Source organism: Carlito syrichta, unplaced genomic scaffold (genome assembly GCF_000164805.1).
Source record: "Carlito syrichta isolate Samal-C Ts95f unplaced genomic scaffold, Tarsius_syrichta-2.0.1 Scaffold304324, whole genome shotgun sequence".
Lineage (NCBI taxonomy): Eukaryota > Metazoa > Chordata > Mammalia > Primates > Tarsiidae > Carlito > Carlito syrichta.
Window position 1 is genome coordinate 342,076 of NW_007248420.1, and position 17,537 is coordinate 359,612.

Consider the following 17,537-nt stretch of genomic DNA (forward strand, 5'->3'; position numbering starts at 1 on the left):
ATTTTTTTCAGTTGGAGTCTCACTCTGTCATGCAGATTGGAGTGCAGTGGCCGCTCCCAGCCACCACAGCCTCGACCTGCTGGGCTCCGGCTATCCTTCCGCCTCAGCCTTCCAAGTAGCCGGAATTACAGGCATGCACTACCACACCCGGCTGATTTTTTGATTTATTGTAGAGATGAGGTCTCGCTGCCCAGGCGGGTCTCGAACCCGCAGGCTCAGGCAATCCACTCACCTCAGCTTCCCAAAGGCGCGGGATTACAGGCTGAGCCACCGAGCCCGGCTCAGATACTTCTTCTTTATCTCAGAGTGTAACATTCTTGGTATATTCTGTAGTTATTCTGAGAACTGCAAGTGACAGGGGAACAACTTGATCAGTCAAGGACATTCAGGAACCTGTCCTCCTGATGGGGATGTAAGTTGGCAGAGCCAATATGGAAAAGAGTATGGAGGTTCCTCAAAAACTTAAAATAGAACTATCATATAATGCAGCAATTCTACTTCTGGGTAGATACCCAAAGGACATAAAATAACTATGCCAAATAGATATCTGCACTCTCAAGTTCATTGCAGCATTATTCACAATAAATGAGGTATGAGGAGAAAATAACCTGGGTCCATCAACAGATATATTGATTTTAAAAATGTGAAATATAGATATACATATGCATACACATATGTAATGAAATATTATTCTGCCTTTAAAAAGAGGGAAATCTTGTCATTTGCAACAAAGTGGATAAGATTTGAAGACATCTTGCTAAGTGAAATAAGCCAGACACAGAAAAACAAATACTGCATTACCTCACACATATGTGAAATCTAAAAACATTGAACTCATAGTAACAGAGTAGAATAGTAGTTGTCAAGGACTGAGGGGTGGGTGAGAAAATGGTGAGAGATTTGTCAAAGAACACAAATCTTCAGGCATAAGATGAATCAATACTGAAAGCCTAATATGCAGCATGATGATTATAGTTAATAACAATTTACTGTATACTTGACTTTTTTTGTGAGACACTGTGTTGCTCTATCACCCACACTGAAATGCAGTGGTATGATGATAGCTCACTGTAATCTTGAACTCCTGGGCTTAAGCAATCCTACTGCCTCAGTTTACCAAGAAGCTGAGACTGCAGAAACTCTATACCATGCCTATGTTTTTTTTTGTTTTAACTTTTGGATATGGATGGGTCTCACTATGTTGCCTAGACTGATCTTGGACTCCTGGTCTCAAGTAATCCTCCTGTCTCAGTTTCCTGAGTCACTGTAATTACAGACACAAGCCACTACATCTGGTGAAAAATTTTAAAAGGGTAGATCTCTAGTATTCTCACCACAGAAAAAAAATGATGACTATGAAAGGTGATGGATATGTTAGTCAGCTTGAATGTGATAATAATTCCACTATACATACATATATAAATGTAAACATCATGTTGTACATTCTAAAATACACAATTTTTATTTGTCAAAAATATGCTAATAAAGCTGTAAAAATGCACAAAACAATATGGAAGCATTTCAAACAAACTATTAAGTGAAAGAAGACAGATACGGAATTCACGTTTACATAAAAAGTTAAAAATAGACAAAAATCCTGCAAGAAATGTGTGATAGGAGAGAAGTTCTCCCTTTTGAAACAAAAGTCTTAAGCTGCTGGGCAGAAGGCAGCAAATACTGTTGTCCTTTACTGCATTGGTGAAGATGTTTCCTGTAGGTAACTGGTACAGGCAAAGAAAGAAAAACAAACTATTCTTTGTCCCTGAGGAAGGAAAAAAAAAAATTCTGAACTAAAACCTACAGGGAAAGGAGAGCACGATTGCTGAGAAACCCACTCGCAGAATCCAGGGACACATTGCCTACCTAAGATTGACACTGAGCCAGAACAAGAGAGGAGGTCTTCCTCTTCCTACCCCCACCACCATACTAACAAGCATCAAGTAACAGCAGGCTTCTGTTTCTAAAGGGATAAAAGACCTTCTCTGAGCCACAAATTCAAAGAAAAGGCCTAAAGCTGAGGATAAAGCAAATATTGAAAAAAGCCTTGTGACAGACCAGCCCCACCTTAAACACAAGATAATGCTAGAGGAATTTTAAGTCTTTAGTGCACAGAAGTTAACAATACTGGCAAAAATAGCCCCAATGCAGTTCAATTCCTGACTAGTTGACACAACTCTTCACACCAGAGGTGCAGCAAAAGAAAATATGTACCCATTTACCCATTTGCAAGCATAAAATTTATCCCAGTCTCTTCTGGTCCTACATAAGATATCAACTTTCAGTAAAAAGTTAAAGGCATAAAAGGAAGCAAAGAAAAATAATACTTTCAAGAGACACAGTAGACTGGGTGTGGTGGCTCATGGCTGTAATCTCAGCACTTTGGGAGGCTGAGGCTAAAGGATTGCCTGAGCCCACAGGTTCAAGACCAGTCTGGACAACCTGGCGAGACCTAATTTCTACAAAAAAACTAACCCATCATGGTGGTGTGTGCCTGTGGCGCCATCTACTTGGAAGGCTGAGGCAGAACAATCACCTTAGTACAGCAAGTCAAGGCTGTGGTGGCCTTGGATATGTGACTGCACTCCAGTATGGGCAACAAAGTGAGACTGTGATTCAAAAAACAGAGAGAGAGTGAGCGAGACAGATAGAGAGAAAACAATCAACAAGGTCATATTCCATAATATGAGAACTATACTATAGAAAACTTAAAGTAACAATGATTAATATGTAAAAGTCTTCAGTGGAAAAAGTGGATAACATTCACAATCTGATAGAATATTTAAGCAGAAAAGAAAACATTAAAAATAAACAATCAAATGATTATGATTAAAATGGAAAATATGAAAACATAAATGAAGAATGCATTTGAATATAGGAAAACATATAGGAAGAATTCTCTCTGTATAAAAGAGAAAACTAAATCTTCAGTAGCGTTGATACAGAAGAGGAAAGAATCAGTAAGGTAGAAAACAAGTTGATAAAAATAACCCAAACTGAAGCACAAGGAAGAAAGTGTAGGGAATAAGAAAATAGACAGATGAAAACACCAGGAGTTGTGAGGCAGCCTAAAATGTGTGATTGGAATGCTAAGAGAAGAGAGAAAAGGAACTAAGAAAAAGAAATATTTAATACATAATGGCTGACAATTTTCAAAAACACAGATACAAGAATATCATGAACATCAAGCAGAAAAAATATCAAATATCACACACACACACTCACACTCACTTAAATATTCCACACTCAGACTACACAAAATGGCAAGGAAAAAAGAGACTGTCTTGAAAAAAAAACTAAAGATAAAAAGCACAAGACCTATAGAGAAACAAACATTAGGAATACAGAAAAATGTTTTTCATGAACAACGCAAGCCAGGAAACAATATAGTGACATCTTTAAGATGATGAAAGGAAAAAAATCTTTTCATCAAAAAATTCTATAATCTGAAAATATATTTCAGAAATAAAAGAAAAATGAAGACTTTTTCCAAGAAAGAAAGATAATTCACTGCTAACTGATCTGTATGATAACAAAGGTTGAAGGAAATGTTCCAGGCAGAAGGAACACAATTCCAGAGAGAAACTTGGATCTACCTAAAGAAATATAGAACACTAAAATGGCATATTTCTCTGAAGGTAAATTTGCAATTCATCTTATCTTTTTAAAATTATTCTGACAGATGAACTACTAACTCAAGAAGAAACAAGAAAGTATATTATGCATCTATGGCATATGCACAAGAATACTAAAACATTAGCACAAAGGAGGAGATAAAGAAATTTAAAGTATCTTCTTTTGTAATATTTATGCTGCCTAGGAAATGGTTTAATATTATTTGAAGGTAGATTCTTTTTTTAAAAAATTTTTTATTATAAAGATGTGGGGTACATTTCAGGGTTAGGTATACAAACACTGATCATGCAAGTACCCTTATTGATGAGGTATGCCCTTCCCTTCCCTAGCAGTTTCTCGCAACTGCCAATCCCACCCCCCTCCCCTGACAGTTTTCCACTACTGCCATTTGTTTTCTTATAGCATTATAATTGTTCAAGGTCCATTTAAGAGTGAGAACATACAGAACTCTCTTCTTTGTTTCTGTGATAAATCACTGAGTATGATTGACTCCAAATTCATCCAAGTTGCTGCAAGGTCCATATATTTGTCCTTCTTTATGGCTGCATAGTATTGCATCATGTATATGTACCACATTTTTTTTTTTTTTGAGTTGGAGTCTCACTCCGTCGCCCAGACTGGAGTGCAGTGGCCGCTCCCGGCCACCGCAGCCTCGACCTGCTGGGCTCCGGCGATCCTTCCACCTCAGCCTTCCAAGTAGCTGGAATTACAGGCATGCGCTACCACGCCCGGCTGATTTTTTGATTTATTGTAGAGATGAGGTCTCGCTACCCAGATGGGTCTCGAACCCTCGGGCTCAGGCAATCCACTCACCTCAGCCTCCCAAAGGCACAGGATTACAGGCTGAGCCACCGAGCCCGGCTCACATTTTTTTAATCCAGTCCAGCTTTGATGGGCAACACGGTTAGTTCCATGTTTTTGCTATTGTGAATAGAGCTGCAACAAACATACGTGTGCAAGTATCTTTTTGGTAGAATGATTTGAGTTCCTCCAGGTATATTCCCAATAGGGGAATTGCTGGGTCATATGGAAGGTAAATTTCTAGTTCTTTCAGGAATCACCACACTGTCTTCCAAAGAGGCTGCACCAGTTTGCATTTCCACCAGCAGTGTAGAAGCATTCCTTTTTCTCCACATCATTGCCAGCATCTGTTATTGTTTGTTTTATTAATGATGACCATTCATATAGGGGTTAGGTGGTATCTCAGTGTGGTTTTGATTTACATTTCTCTGATAATGAGTGAGTCTGAGCACTTTTTCATGTGTCTATTGGCTGCCTGTATAACTTCTTTTGAGAAATGTCTATTCATGTCTTTTGCCCACTTTTTAAAGGGGCTGTTTGTTTTTTTTCCTTTTGGCACATTTGAGTTCCTTGTAGATCCTAGATGTTAGGCTTTTGTTAGATAAACAGTTGGCAAATATATTTTATCATTTTGTGGGCTGTCTCCCTGCTTTCTTGATGGTTTCTTTTGCTTTGCAGAAGCTTATTAATTTGATGAAGTCCCACTTGTCTATCTTATTTCTGAAGGTATTGGCCCTTAGGGTTCTGAATAGGAATTGATTTCCAGTTCCAATTTTCATAAGGGTGTCTCCTGTGTTTTCTAAGATTCTTATAGCTTGAGGTTTTACATTCAGGTCTTTGATCCATTTAGAGTTAATTTTTGTGTATGGTGATAGGTAGGGGTCCTTTTCTATCTTCTGTATGTGGTCAGCCAGTTTTCTCAGCACCATTTACTGAATACGTTCTCCTCTCCCCAGTGGTTGTTCTTGGAGGCTTTGTCAAAGATGAGTTGGTTGAGGAATTGAGGCTTTGCTTCTGGAATCTCTGCCGGAGTCCCGCTCCAGCAGAGTTCAGAGATTCCCGAAGGTGGAGATGGTGTCGGCGATTGTGAGAGAGAAAGAAAGAGAGAGAGAGAGAGAGAGGGAGAGAGACTTGGACAACTGTTCAGATTTGAGCAGAAGACAACCTTTATTGAGTGTTAACAGTGGGCGTTTATACTCACATGCCTTTCACATGAACAAAAAGCCAGGTGTGTGAGGGACATCCCCCACCCACCAGATGTTCTTTCAGGTATGAGGAGGAAAATCCCATAACAAATGCTAACCTTAATCCATGACTGACCTATCCTATAATCCTTTTTCATCCTATGCTGATTTATACTAATACTAAGTTAAATGATTCTATAGAAACTTACTTTACAACCTAAAGTGGCCCATCTCAGAATGTTTGGAATGTGGCCCAGTCCAAAGTTCACAATGGGCTACCTGCAAGTAACTCAGCAGCATTCTTTCAAAAAAATGGCTGTCTAAACTTATATTTCTAAAACTATATTCTACAATTTACACCTTACTCAACTTCAATAAAGCCTAAAATTATGACCCAGAAGCCTGTGACTAAGGCTCTTATATGTGACCCGAGTTTGAATTGTAAGTTGTGTGAAAGCCAAAACCGCAGTTTGTGGAAGAATGGAAACAATGAGCTTCTAAAGTTAGCTTGTGTTCATCCCAGTCTCAGAGTTTTTATGTTTGAGCTTACAGGAGCTTTTTCTGGTTATAGTGCTAAGTAGAAAAGGGAGAGGAAATGGGGTCAACAGCTCTGGAACACATCCTAGTGGTCTCGGGGTCAGTGGCCCTTCCTGATCCTTAATGCTCAGTGGGCCTCCATGGCCAGCTCCCAACAAATCTCTACCCTGTTCCATTGGTCTATGTACCTGTTCTTGTACCAATACCAGGCTGTATTGATTACTGTAGCCTTTAGTAAAGTTTGAAGTCTGGAAGAGTGATACCTCCTGCTTTGTTTCTTTTGCTAAGGATCATTTTGGCTATTTGTGGTCATTTATGTTTCCATATGAATTTCTGTATTGTCATTTCCAGGTCTGAGAAGAATGATGTTGGTAGCTTAATGGGTATTGCGTTGAATCTGTAGATTTCCTTTGGTAGGAGGGACATCTTAATAATGTTGTTTCTTCCTGAAAGTAGATTCTTATTAGTTAAAGATACATGTTGTAAATGCTAAAGATACATGTTGTAAATGCTAAGGCAACCACTAGAAAAATGTAAAGGAGGCATAAACAATGGAACAATAATGAAGTAAAAATCAGACAATAAAAAAATAGTCAATTAAAAAGAATTAGAAAAAGAAGGCAAAAGAAACAAATACCAATTAGACTAATAAAAAATGCTAGCAGGATAATATATTTTTAACCCAAATGTATCAACAATACATTAGAGTATGGAAATACATGTATTATGCATACACTATTAAAAAATGAGATGTTTTATTTATATAAGATAAAGTCCATTTCTAAAAAGAAGTAATTCTAAGTGTGTATGTTCCTAATAACAGAACTTCACAATACATTAAATACAACTGATAAAACTGAAAGGAGTATGGGCATATCAACATTTATAGTAGGAAACTTTTAACACTTTTCTCTCTGTAATTGATAGAACAAGTAAAGAAAAATTCAGTAAGTACTTAGAAAACCTGAACAATGTAATTAATCAATTTTATTTGCTATTTGGAGAATAGTCCAAATAACAGTAGAATAAGTAACAGTAAAATAAATATTATTTTCAAAAGTATATAGAGCACTCCCCAATAAAGACCATATTATAGTTTAAAAACCAAACCTCAACAAAATTATTTATAAATATAAACAATTTTCTAACAATTCTCTAACAACCATGTTAGTTAACAATAATGAGTTAAAATTAGATTAATAACAAAAATATATCTAGAAAATTTCCCTAAATATTTGGAAATTAAACAGTACAGTTCTAATGGGTAATGGGGGTCAAATAAAATAGAGCAGAAAAGTTTAAAATATTTTTAATTGAATGAAAATAAAAAATAACATATTAGAATTTGGGTGATTCCACTACAGCATTGCATTTATGTAAGAAATGCTTCCATTAGATGAGAGAAATATTTCCAATCTATATTCTAAGGTTCCATCAAAAGAAACTTATGAATAAGAGAGGAAATTAAGTCTAAACAAGTAAAAGAAAGAAAACAATAAAAATAAAAGTGAAAAAAAGGAGAAAATAATGCCAAAATCTCGTTTGTTAAAAAAAAAAAAAAGAATTAAAAAATTGATCAACCTCTAGCCAGGCCAATAAAAAAAATTTTAAAAAGAGAGAGAGAGAGAAAAGAGAAAATCTAAAAATTATAAATATCAGAAAGCAAAGAAAAGTTATACATACAGGTTAATAAAAGACTACTGTGAACCGGGCTCAGTGGCTCAGCCTGTAATCCTGTGCCTTTGGGAGGCTGAGGTGAGTGGATTGCCTGAGCCCACGGGATCAAGACCCGCCTGGGCAGCAAGAGCTCATCTCTACAATAAATCAAAAAATCAGCCCGTCATGGTAGCGCATGCCTGTAATTCCAGTTACTCGGAAGGCTGAGGTGGAAGGATCACCGGAGCCCAGCAGGTCGAGGCTGCGGTGGCCGGGAGCGGCCACTGCACTCCAGTCTGGGTGACAGAGTGAGACTCCAACTCAAAAAAAAAAAAAAAAAAGACTACTGTGAACTGCACTACACCCATAAATCCAATAACTTAAATAATAAAATTATTTGAAAGATCCCCAACTCACAATACTCACTGAAGAAGAGTGATAAACTAAATATTTCTACATCAATTAAAGAATTAAATATATACTTAAAAGCTATTTAACAATGTGAACTTCAAGCCTATATGGTGTTATTAATGAAAGTTTGCAAACAAGAAACATAGCATGATAATTTTATAAAAATTCATCCAAAATATAGAAGAGACAGAAATGCTTCTTCACCTATTTACGATGTCAATGTTACCCTGATTCAAAACACAACAGAAAATCATAAAAGAAGACTACAGAATAATATTCCTCAGGAACATCACACAAAAATTCTAAACAAAGTTTAAATCTGGCTGGGCTTGGTGACTCAGCCTGTAATCCCAGTATTTTGGGAGGCCGAGGCGAGTGCATTGCCTGAGCCTGCGGGTTTGAGACCCACCCGGGCAACTTGGTGAGACCTGTCTCTACAATAAATCAGAAATTAACTGGGCATGGTAGGGCATGCCTGTAGCTCCAACTAGTTGGAAAGATGAGGCAGAAGGATCATTGGAGCCCAGCAGGTCGAGGCTGCGGTGGCTGGGAGTGCACCACTGCATTCCAGTCTGGGTGACAGAGTGAGACTCCAACTCAAAAAAAAAAAAAACAATAAATAAAAAGGACAATACATCATCATCATATGAATGTTATTTCAAAAATGCAAGACTGTTTCTATGGTGAAAATTTAATCAGACTTTATTCTCATTCATAGTAATTATGTTCTATAAAGTCTCCATAAAAACTGAAATAATGAATACTGAATCTATGCTCTTAGGAGAAATACAGGGTTAGGCTTCCATGTGCCTCTGGTCACAGCTATTTCAACAACTGATCAATATATAACCTTATTGGATGCATGTTTCTGTTTTAAGATGCTTTATTTAATATATTTAATATATATTGTTTATTCATCAATATCAAACTCAGCCAACAGCATTATATCTCATACTTGAGCAAAGCTTACCACATGTTTTTTCACTGCAAGGAACACTCGATAACACTTCTACAGTATAACAGTATGCTCATGGACCATTTTAACAGCAAAATCATCAACAAAAAGCACAAAAATGTAAAAATTGAGACAGTAAGTAGACCACAAAAATAATGTTTGCTTACAGTATGAAAACTGAAATAAGAAGGCAGAGTATCGCCTTGTTTGACCTCAGCTAGAATCTAATGTACACATTGATTCAATTTTTTTGTTGTTGTTGCTCTGCAAATGCACCAGGAACTTTGATTTGAGGCTTACAGACAAATTTTAGCAAGTAGGCAAATTCACAGATATAGATCTGCAAATAATGAGGATTGACTTTAACTTACTATATCAACAGAATAGGAAATCTTTATTATCTCAATAGGTACAGATAAAACATTTGACACATCCAACACCTCTTCAAGATAACACACTTAGTAAACTAGAACAGAAGGTTGATAAAGGCCATTGCCAAGTTGATAGAGGAATCTACACACAACCACCACAACAACATCAAACTAAAGCTAAAATTATATTTAATAGAAAAAAGACTATTTATGTCCTTTAAAACTGGGGAAAAGACAGGGATTTCTGTTTTCACCACTTCTATTCTAAATCTTATCAGTTGTCTTACTCACTATTGATAAAGCAATACCGAAAGTGAATAAATAAATAAAAGACATAAGGACTGGAAGGAAAGAAATAAAATTGCCACTTGTCCTGGAAAACAAAATTGTCTACCTAGAAACATTCTGAAGGAAACATATATTTTTTTAAAAAGCAGCTAGAACTAAATAACAAGTTTATCAAGATTGCAGAATATAAAGACAATGTGCAAATACTAATTCTGTTCTATAGAGTAGCATGAACAATGGGAAATAAAAATAAAATTGCCAGTTACAATGATATCAAATACTTTAGAATACAAGGATAAATCTTAAATAATATGTTCAAGATCTTTAAGTATACATCTAAAAACAATAATAAAAGAAATCAAATAAAACAAATCAATGGAGTAATAAATACCACGTTGTTGAATTGAAAAATTCAATATTGTTAGTATGCCAGTTCTCCCAAATTGATATACAGTGCAATTCTAATAAAATGTTCAACAATTTCTTTAGAAATTGATAAGTTGATTATAAAATTTATATGTAAAAGAAAAAGAACTAGAAGAGTGAAAACAATTCTGAGAAAAAGCAATAAATTTGGTTGACTTACACAATCTGATTTTTCTACTTACCTTAAAGCTACATGTAGATAGGAGAGTATGGATTTAGAAAAACAATGGACATGTGCATGAAGGAAAAACAATTAAAAGTCCAAAAATAGAACCACGTCTGTTTGGTTAATTAATTTTCACAAAGGTGCAAAATCAATTCAATGCTGAAAGGATTGTCTTTTCAACATGTGACTCCATTATATGCAAAATATTGAACGATCATGTGCCATACCCAAGACCAAAAATTTCCTCAAAATTGATAGTATACCCAAATAAAACATCTAAAACTATAAAACTTTATAGTGCTTAATAGAAGTAGTCAGATAATCTACATCCTTGCTGACTATTGGGAAACTGGTCTCTCAACACGTGGAAGAGCTGTGTTAAAATCACCAATGATTGTCCATTTGTCTATTTCTCCATTTAGTCTGTTACTTTTGTTTCATGTATTTCAAAGTTCTTTAAGAAAGTGTATATGTATTTATAAAATATTATAGCTTCTGCATGTATTAACCCTACAATCATTATATAATATACCCCTATGTCTCCTGTAACCCTTTTTGTCCTAAAGATTTCTTTTTTACATTAATATGACCCCTCCAGATTTCCTAGTCTTACTATCTGTGCAGTATATTTTTTCCACTTGTTACATTCGTGCTATTTGTGACTTTGTGTCTAATTGTATCTTTTGTAGATAGCATACAATGGCTTCTTTATCTTGTATTTCACCCACTCTGAAAATCTGTCATATGATAGCAATATTTGTCTATTTTATCTAAGCATAATTATTGATAGGGTTCCATTTAAATCTGCGATTTTGCAGTTTGTTTTCTATTTACCTTCCTTATATATTTTTAACCTTTTATTTCTCCTTTTTGTTTTGTTTTGTTTATTTAAATTATGTTCAGAAAGTATTTTATTTTAGTTTCTCACCTTGTTACCTAGCTTTATCTCTTTACATTAAATTTTAGTGTCTGCCAAGAGTTTCAATATTCATCTGTAATTTAGCACAGTCTTCTTAGAGATAATGGGTAAGTACTTTATATAAAATATTGGAAATGTGCAGCAGTATATAGAAAGGAATCCCACATTCCTTGTGTTATTATTCCTCTATATATTACACTTATACATAAATTATCACAGACCCAATAATTTAATGTTACAGTTTTTCCTTTAAGCTACCATGTTTTTTAAAGAATTAAGATAAAGAAAAATAAAATATGTTATATTTGCCAATATACACATCATTTTCTGTATATTTCATTTCTTCTTGTAGATCTGAGTCCACCTTTGTTTTTTGTTTTATCTTAAGCCTAAAAAAAATATATTCCTTCAGAATTTTGTGGAGAAGCTATGCTACATTTATTGGATATAGTATACTTGGTAGATTTTTTAAAAATATTTTCAATATGTCATTTCAATATCTTCTGGACTTTATAATAATAAGTCAACTACTAATTGCACTGCAATTTCCTTGCATGTAGTTCATTGTTCCTTTCTGACTGCTTTTAAGATTTTTCTTGATCTTTGACTTTTAGTACTCACAAATCTTATGTTTTCATTAAAATTGTTTGAATCTGAACTTTATTTGTATTCACCAAATTTGGGGGAATTTTGACTATTTTAACTTCTAATATTTTTTTCTGCATTTTTACTCCTCCCCTTCTGGAGCATAAATTACCTATAGGTTGGACTAAATGATATTGCCCAACAGCTCTTGAAGGCTTTTCCTGTTTGTTTGAATACTCTTTCATCTGTTTTTCATATCAATTTCAAGTTTACTTTTCCCCATTATATTGTTGAGCATATCTATAATTTTTTCCTTTTAGTTATTGTACCCTTCAACTTTAAAATGTTTCCATTATGTTTCATTTATTTGTTTATTTCTCCTAACTTTTTACCCAGAAAACCAATTTTTCTTTAATTCTTTTAACATCTTTGCATTTAAATTTTTTATCCCATTTATATTAGCAGTTTTGAGATCTACTACATTTAATTTTGAGCTCATTCAAAATCAATGTCTATTGATTACTCTTTTTTTTTTCTTCCCCTAAATATAGGTTACAGTTTGCTATTTCTTGGCAGGTCTAGTGAGTTTTCACTGAAAATTAGGCATTGTAGAAATCGCAATCTTTTGTGTTCTGATAATTGTTTGTTGGTGGTGGTTCCTGTGTTTGTTGTTGTTATTATTGCTCTGTTAAGAAAATACATAAGCTGGACTCAAAGTGCAAACTTTTTTTATCTTACATTTTGCAACAGCTGGCATCTCTGCTTAGTTTTTGGAATGTCTTGATGCCGCATTTCTTAACCTGACTCCCTGAGAATCCCTCAGGCATCCACATAGTTGAGCAGTCAACCAATTATTTGACTAGAATATACACAGTGGGAGGCATACTCTCTTTAAGATCACGTTGCTTTTGGAAATTCTCTCCTTAAATTTCAGATGTTCTGCCAGCTTCAGATTCTGCCCTCTGATGCCTCAAGCCAGTAAGGCTTCAGTTGTCTGCCACCAAGCTGTGTAGAGTTTGGAAAATACACTCAGTTAAAATATTAGCAAACTCAGAAATCTCACTCAGTGAAGCTCTGTCCTTCGGACTAGTTTCCTGTATGAACTTTACCTGGTTTTGCATGACCTTTCTGGGTTCTTCCCTGCACATATATAATTTATTTGACAGTTAGTAATTCATGGCATTTATTCTCAGTTTTGCTCTCACCAATTATGTAGTTCATTCACAGGATTTACTTCTAAAATCTCAGTTGGGATTTTTGTTTGATTTTTGGTCATCTCCAGCTGAAAAAACTGTAGTTTTCTGCTTCCATAGACACAGTAGTTGAGGAGACCTTACAGGAAAAATAGATATAAATTTAGAATTTATACTATGTACAGTTATACGTTTTCATAGGTTTTTTTTTTGAGTTGGAGTCTCACTCTGTCACCCAGACTGGAGTATAGTGGCCGCTCCCGGCCACTTCAGCCTCAACCTGCTGGGCTCCGGTGATCCTTCCACCTCAGCCTTCCAAGTAGCTGGAATTACAGGCATGCGCTACCACGCTCGGCTGATTTTTTTATGTATTGTAGAGATGAGGTCTCGCTGCCCAGGTGTGTCTCGAACACGCAGGCTCAGGCAATCCACTCACCTCAGCCTCCCAAAGGCTCAGGATTACAGGCTTTTTCACAGTTTCTAACTTTAGGTGGCTTCCAGTAACTTTATATTTTTTTATTCATATTTTGTAAAGATTTTGCAATTGGTACCTGTCAGACAGCTTGCATTAACAGTTCATTCTACTGCCAAGACTGTGTTTAATTTAAATCTTGTCTTTTTTTAAAAAAAAAGTCTTTCTGTTTTAATTATAATTACATAAACAAAATATGTTTATTGTAGCATATTAAGAAAATATAGGTACACAAAAAGAAAAAAAATTACTTATAATCCATCTCCAAGAAATCATTGATAATATTTTTGCTTATTTGCTTTATTTTAAAGTTGTGGGGTACAAATCAGGATTGGGTACCTAAGTGGTTTAGGTACGGGCAAGGTTTTGGGCCTTCCATTGGACTGCACCACACCTGGATTACGATAAGGGACCGTTACTGATGTAATGTACCAACCCTTCCCTGACAGTGCCCTGCTACTACCAATCCCATTTTTTGTGTATTATGATAGATGATCAGGGTCCATTTATGAGTTAGAACGTGTGGTACGCAGTTCTTTTTTTCTGTGATAGATCACTGAGTATGATAGACTCCAAATCCAGCCAAGTTGCTGCAAAGTCCATTATTTTGTCCTTCATTATGGCTGCATAATGTTCCATCATGTATATGTACTATTTTTTTAAAATCTAGTCCACTTTTGATGAGCAGCATGGTTGGTTCCATGTTTTTGCTATTGTGATTAGTGCTGCAATAAACATATGTATACAGGTATCTTTTTGTAGAATGATTTGAGCTTCTCCAGGTATATTCCGAGAAGGGGATTATTGGATTGTACAGAAGGTCAATTCCTAGTTTTTTTTAGAAATCACCACACTGTTTTCCATGGAGGTTGATTTGTTTACACTCCCAGCAACAGTGTATAAGCATTCTCTTTTCTCCTTATCCTCATCAGCATCTGTTGTTTTTTGTTTTATTAATGATGGTCACACTTATCAAAGTTAGGTGGTATCTCAATGTTGTTTTGATTTGCATTTCTCTGATGATTAGTGAGTCTGAGTATTTTTCATATGTCTGTTGGTTGCTTGTATATCTTCTTTTGAGAAGGGTGTACTCATGTCATTTGCCCATTTTTAATGGGGCTTTTTTTTTTTTCCCCCTTTCGGCACATTTGAGTTTCTTGTAGATCCTAGATGTTAGGCCTTTGTCAGATGTACAGTTGGCAAATATTTTCTCCCATCTGTGGGCTGTCCCCCCACTCTCTTTATAATTTTTTTTTCTGTGCAAAAGCTTTTCAGTTTGATGAGGTTGCACTTGTCTATCTTACTTCTTATGGCATGGGCATCTGGAGCTTTGATCAGGAATCGGTTGCCTATTCAAATTGCCATAAGCTTTTCTCCTGTGTTTTCTAAGATTCTCATAGTTTGAGGTTTTACATTTAGGTCTTTGATCCATTTAGAATTAATTTTTGTGTATGGTGAAAAGTAGGGATACTGTTTCATTCTTCTGCTTGTGGTCAGCCAGTTTTTCCCACACTATTTACTGAATAGGTTCTCCTCTCCCTAGGGATTGTTGGTGGAGACTTTGTCAAAGATGAGTTGGTTGAGAAATTGAAATATTGCTTCCAGAATCTAATCTTTGTTCTGTTCCATTGTCCTATATGCTTGTTCTTGTACCAATACCAGGATGTTTTGATTATTGTAGCCTTATAATAAAGTTTAAAGTCTGGAAGTGTGATACCTCCCACCTTGTTTCTTTTGTTGAGGATTGTTTTGGCTATTTGTGGTCATTTGTGTTTTCTTATGAATTTCTGTATTGTTTCCAGGGCTGAGAGGAATGTTGTGTATTGTACTGAATCTGTAGATTGCCTTGGGTAGGATGGGCATCTCAACAATGTTGATCCTTCCAATTCATGAGCATGGGATATTTTTCCATTTGTTTCTGTCTTCTTTGATTTCTTTGAGCATTGTTTCATAATTATTGTAGTGAGAGTCTTTCACTTCTCTGGTTAGGAAGATGCCAAGATATTTTTTTGTGTGTGTGTGGCTATCATGAATGGGATTGTGCTTTTTATTGGGTTCTCTGCATATTTGTTGGTATATAAAAATGTGACTGTCTTTTATACGTTGATTTTATACCTAGAGACTTTGTCAAAGTCCTTCATCAGTGCAAGGAGATTTATGACAGATTCCCTTGGGTTTTCCAGGTATAGGATCATATCATCCACAAAGAGGGATAGCTTAACTTCCTCTTTTCCTATTTGGATACCCCTGATATCCTTCTCTTTTCTGATTGCTGTAGCTAGGACTTCCAATATTATGTTAAACAGGAAGGGTAAGAGTGATCTGTCTTGTCTTGTTCCAGTTTTCAGGGAAATGCTTCCAATATGCCCATTTAGTAATATGTTGGTTGTGGGTGTATAATAGATGACTTTTACTATTTTGAAGTATGTTCCCTCTATACCTAAGTGTTCAAGGGTTTTTATCAATAATGGATGCTAGATTTTGTCAAAAGCCTTTTCTGGGTCTAATGATATAATCATGTGGTTCTTGTTTTTACAATTGTTGATGTATTTAATTACACCTATGGTCTTGTAGATATTAAACCATGCCTGCATTCCAGTGATGAAACCTACTTGGTCATGGTGGTTAATTTTTGAGATGTGTTGTTGGATCCAATTTGTTAGAATGTTGTTGAGAATGTTGGCATCTATATATTTATCAGGGATATTGGTCTGTAGTTCCTTCTTTGTTGTGTCTTTGCATGGTTTGTGTATCAGTGTGATGTTAGCTTCATAAGATGATTTGAGGAGAGTTCTGTCTTTCTCAATTGCTTGTAAAACTTTCAATATGACTGGTGACAGCTACTCCTTGCATGTTTTGAACAATTCTGCAGGAATGCCACCTGGTCTGGGGCTTTTTTTGTATGGAGTTTTCTTATGATGCAGTCCATTTTATGGGTTGCTATTGATCTAATTATGGTCTCAATTTCTTCTTATTTCAACCTTTGGAGGTTGTGTGATGTCAGAAAGTCCTCCATTTCAGTTGAGTTATCAAGTTTGTTTCCATACAGCTGTGCATTGTAATCTCTGGTAATTTTTTGTCTTTATTTGGGGTCAGTTGTCACTTGATCTTTTGCATTTCTGATTTTGCTTATTTGGGCTTTTGTCTCTTTTTTTGGTCAGTTGGGCAAGGGAGTCCGTCAATTTTATTTTTCCTTTCAAAGAACCAACTTTCTGTTTTGTTGATTTTTTTCTATGATATTTTTGTCTTCTATATCCCAGATGTGGGCTTTTGCTTTGGTGATCTGGATTCTTCTGCTGGAGTTAGGGTTTTGGTTGTCTTGCCTTTCCAGTTCCCTTATGTGATTTGTTAGGCTGTTAACTCATGATCTTTCTATTTCTTTATGTGTGTTCATAGAGATATAAATTCCCCTCTCAGTACAGTTTTCATGGCATACCAGAGGTGTTGGTAAGATGTGTCTTTGTTTTCATTTGTTTTCAAGAAGCTTTTAATTTCTGTTTTGATTTTTGTGTTGACCCAGGAGTTGTTCAACATTGTGCTGTTTATTGTGCATGTCTTTTTGTGTTTTGGGGAGGATTTTGATGGTGGAAATATTTATTTTTATTCCACTGTGGTCTGAGAAGGTGTGTGGTAGTATTTTGACCTTATGGGATTTGTTTATGCTTAATTTATGGCAAAGGATGTGATCAATTTTGGAGTATGCTTCATGTGGTGATAAGTAGACTGCATATTCCATGCTTGTTGGGGGGAATGTTCTGTAAATTTCTATTAAGTTCATTTAGTCAAACATCAAGTTAAGATTCAGGATCTTCTTATTGATTTTTCCCCTCAATCTAGGTTTGTTAATGGGATATTTAAGGCCCCAGATATGATAGTGGTTGAGTTAATATCTTTTTTCTAGTTTGCTTAGTAGTTGTTTTATAAATCCAGGTGCTCCAGT